The sequence below is a fragment of the Lathyrus oleraceus genome, chromosome 4, assembly GCF_024323335.1.
Source record: "Lathyrus oleraceus cultivar Zhongwan6 chromosome 4, CAAS_Psat_ZW6_1.0, whole genome shotgun sequence".
NCBI lineage: Eukaryota > Viridiplantae > Streptophyta > Magnoliopsida > Fabales > Fabaceae > Lathyrus > Lathyrus oleraceus.
In genome coordinates this window covers 475893147-475897794 of record NC_066582.1, presented here as the reverse complement: position 1 = coordinate 475897794, position 4648 = coordinate 475893147, and the positions used below count along the sequence as shown (strand labels likewise).

The 4648-nt window shown below is 39.0% G+C and overlaps 1 long non-coding RNA gene across 1 annotated transcript; it reads right to left on the bottom strand.

Moving 5' to 3' along the window:
• Positions 1–2707: 2707 nt before the first annotated feature.
• On the bottom strand, positions 2708–4372 carry LOC127076279 (uncharacterized). Its single transcript, XR_007786788.1, has 2 exons — positions 3259–4372; positions 2708–3149 (listed from the first exon to the last, which is right to left on the bottom strand). It is a non-coding gene; the product is annotated as an uncharacterized LOC127076279 (long non-coding RNA).
• Between the last annotated feature and the right edge of the window lie 276 nt (positions 4373–4648).

Below are 4648 nucleotides of genomic sequence, written 5' to 3'. Positions count from 1 at the left end.
CACTTGAGCTTCAAAAACAAAAGAGTTAGTGACATATTTTTGTGCTTTTGGTTAGTAAACAAAATAAGAAAAGCAATAATATACAATTCAAGCATGCTTTGTGGTCTCAAACCAACTCACACAATTCCCAACCCAAGGGTTAAGGAGCCAAACAAGCTATGATCCTTGAGGCAATGCAATGAGCAAATGATATGATGCCATGAGGGATCTTAGGGTCAAAATTAGGGTCTTACAATATGCTGTGACATCTCTGGTTTGCTACCAGTGTGACTGCACTTAGGTTTGGATTTAGGTTGGCTACCAGTGTGACTGCACTCAGGTTTAGATTCATTGAACCCAATTCCAGACTTGTCTCCTTCCATTTGTCCAGTCTGGAGGATTTTGTCTAAGGTGTCAGTTCCATTATTCAGCATTCTGACATACTTTGTCATCTCATCTAGTTTAGAATTCAAGAATACTGCTTCAGTTTTTAACTTAGAGATGGTTTCCAAATGTTCTGCCTTCTCATTCTCCAGCCGTGCTATCACTTTCTTCTGACTTTCAACTTGTTGACACACTTCTTCACTTCTGTGACACAGCTTTCTGTAGGTAGTGGCTAACTCATCAAAGGTCACTTCATCATCACCTGAGTCTTCATCAGAACCTCATCTTCCAATCAATGCAGTCACAAGATTTGCAGACTCTTCTGTTTCACTTTCATCAGACCAAGTAGCAGCAAGAATCTTCTTTTGTTTCTTGAGGTAGGTTCCATATTCAGCTCTAATGTGTCCATACCCATCACATTCATGGCACTGAACTCCTTTTCCTTCTTTGGTCTTTTCATCAGATCTTGTTCTTCTTCAAGCATTATTGGACTTACTGATGTCAGATGAGATGTTCTTAACATTTGACTTAGACCTTACATCCATCTTTTTCAGAAGTCTGTTGAACTGTCTTCCCAGCAATGCTACATCATTTTCCAGATCATCATCAGTATCTTGACCACTTTCTTCCTCTTTCTCTTCAGTGTTTGACATGAAGGTTATGCTTTTGACTTTCTTTTCAGATCCATCACACATTCCCATCTCAAATGTTTGGAGGGATCCAATTAGCTCATCAACTCTCATATTGGAAATATCTTGAGACTCTTCTATGGCTGTCACTTTCATGGCAAATCTCTTAGGAAGTGACCTGAGTATTTTCCTCACTAGTTTTTCATCTGACATCTTCTCACCCAGGGCTCCTGAGGCATTATCAATTTCAAGGATATTCATATGAAATTCATGAATTTTTTCATCTTCTTTCATCCTTAAATTTTCAAACTTGGTAGTGTGCAGCTGCAGTCTAGACATCTTTACTCTAGAGGTGCCTTCATGAGTGGTTTTGAGAATGTTCCAAGCATCTTTAGTCATCTCACAGTTGTTTACCAATCTGAAGATATTCTTATCTACTCCATTGAATATAACCTTAAATGATTTAGAGTTCCCAAGGGCTAGATCATCCTCCTCCTTGGTCCATTGTTCCTCAGCCTTCTTATCAGTTGTAGCTTCTCCATCCTTAGTAATAAATGGATGTTCCCATCTTGTTAAAACAACCTTCCAAGCCTTATTGTCCAAAGATTTTAGGAAGGCCACCATTCGAGGTTTCCAGTAGTCATAGTTGGACCCATCCAGAATAGGTGGTCTGTGAACAGATCCTCCATCTCTCTCTATAGTACCAAAAAGTAACGTCCCTAGATCTCACCCAGAACCAGAGCAGGATGCCTGCTCTGATACCAATTGAAATTCTGGTATCAGATATGAGATGTCGAAGGTAATGTCACGACACTAATATCTGAACAATATAAAACAGGATAAAAGATAAAGAATAGTAATGCAAGAGACACAAGCAATTGTTAACCCAGTTCGGTGCAAACTCACCTACGTCTGGGGGCTACCAAGCCATGAAGGAAATCCACTAAATAGAATCAGTTCAAAGACTCTCAGTAAACAACTTCAAGTTACAGTCTTTTCACCTAATCTCTACCCATGTGACTTCTACCTAATAACTCTTAGATATTAGATCCTACTCACTCCCCCTCAATCACAGCAGTGATATAAAACAAGAATTACAATAAAAAGAAGACACTCTTCAAAGACACATACTTGATCTTACTTAAAAGCTTCAATCAAGTAAACACGCACTCATGCCTAAAAGCTTAGAGTGATAAATTACAACTAAAAAATCAGACCAGTTCAATCATCTATGGATGAATTGAATGGCTTACAATTCACACGACCACACAAGACTAAAACCCTTATCCTCTCTCAATATTTCATTCGTTATTTCTTGTGTATAAAATCAGGTTTTCCATGTCCTTTTTATAGAAGTATTTGGCTGGGCTTGGACATCATAAAACCCTAAAACTATTTTCCATTCATATCTTCTCTTTGGAAAATAAGTCAATCTAGTTGTAATTATTGATTGATAGCGTGTTAAATCATCTCATCAATCACACACAAATTAGCATTAAAAACGCAATCACATAATACATAACATTCAGACTGAATGTTCTGTATATAGATGTCATGACATCGAGTCTGACATCTCAGTAAAATCCTGCATAATCACATTTTAAATATCCTGCAGGTACATGTTATCTTATGTTAAGACAACACTTGTGACAACTTGTAAACACTCTTGGTTTTACCAAAATTGCTGCCAACACATAGAACCAACAGAACCCAACTTGGAAAATGTACCACTGGTAGCAAAGGATAATGTAGAGAATACAAATTGCATTTCTTGAGATATATAGAAATGGTGACTCACAGGGGAAGTATAAAATAATGTTTTCGAGAAAGTTTTGCAACTGTGAAAGTTGGTTGGCTGAGCAGTTTGGTGTGAAGAATTTTAACTCTCTTGGTTATGGAGATCTCTTATCATTTCTTGAGAATAACACTGACCGGTTGCCTCGTGACCTGCTCAAATTATTGGGTGGTGGCATGTGTGAGAATTCTTCCATCAAGGCCTGCATATCCTCAAATGAGTTGGTTTCTTTACTATCTCAGACTATTAGCAGGTTGTGGGAGAATGAAATAGTAACCAAGTAGATTATTTCCATGCTGCTTATGAGGCAGTTTCCTTCAGTGACGGAGATAACAATTGGTCCAGAATCACCACTGGTAGTTCTGAAATGGTCCATAAAACAAAAAGCTCTGAAACTATTACAGCAAAAAAATGCAATAGGAGTATTACTTAAGTCACCAATGCCAACAACCGCAGGGTACCAGGCCTTACCTATCAGCGGGAGCTGCGACCTTCTGTAGCGAACCATAATCCCTCTATAAGTAGCAGATGATACATTCTAATCACACACACAGCAGTTCACGACACCGTTGGCATCTGACAAGCTGACCTCCACATGGGATAATATTACACAATACAAATACAAAACTTAAAGCATTACAAAACCAAAGACAATATCCAATACTCCTTTTTCGTTTAACATTTAACAAAACAAGAGAATCCCAACTAATAACAGAAAAACTCACACTACAAACATAACTAACTTCTCTAATAAATTTCCAACTGAACAATTAACAAAACTTTAACATTCAATTAACTTCCATTGCAATTTCACTAACAGTATGAACTTCCCTAACGGAGCTTCCTGAACCGCCTGATTCAGTTAACCATTCCCAACTCTATAAATTCATCTCTCACCCTCATTCATGGGTTGGGCACGTGATTCTAAAAACTCATCCCAATCCCTCACTATAGCTCTCAATTACCGTAACTGTTAGACCTTCAACATCAGAAGCTCTAAGCAGTTGAGCTTCAATCTTTGCCACCCTCTCCGTTGCAAAAAATCGCACACGCATCTCAAGAAGAAGCCATTCCTAGAGACTAGAGACTGGAGAAGAAGAAGAATTTTTCGCATTCATAAAGAAGAAAGATTCAAAGCAAGAACTCACCGAAATTGTCGCTCTCTTCGTCGTCTCTGGAAGGTACGTTGGTCTATTCATTATTCCATTTTGAACTAGTTACCGTAGTATAGCCGGAGGTGATTGGAATCAGAACCCCAACCCCTAGGGCTTCGATTCTAGGTAGGGAGAGTTTTATTTATGTTTTACGACCTAGGGTTCATGAAGAAGTTGCTATGATTCATTTAGTTGATGATAAGTTTGGGGAACCTGAGTCAAGATTCGAATTCAGGGCGTACATAGGAGAAGTTTGGTATCTGGATTTGGTAGTTCAGGCAATGCCGCCACCGGCAACGGATTCCGGTGCGGCGGAGAAAATTTGAATCCAGGGTGGGAGATTTGAGTTAACTGGAGGTTTCTACCAACGTGGTTCACGTATTCATCACCCTTGCGCACGTGGCGATTCTCATTTCCAGTTTGAGGGGATATGGGCCTTCAGCCCAAACGGTTTACTTTCCACACACGACCTGGTATTCCACACCCCTGGTTCCGAGGCTTAAACCAGCGTTGGGCCTTTACTAAGGCCCAAGCGGATTCCTCTCTGTGTACTCCGAATTTGGGCTTACACCCCCCTTTGTTCTACACAGGCCCATCTTCAGTTGTTTTGCTAATTAGAAATTATTAGGAGTTAATCATGAGTATTTTAGAATATGATTAATTTTTAGGTTAATTAGGAATGATTACTTTAATTTGATTAGTTTCTT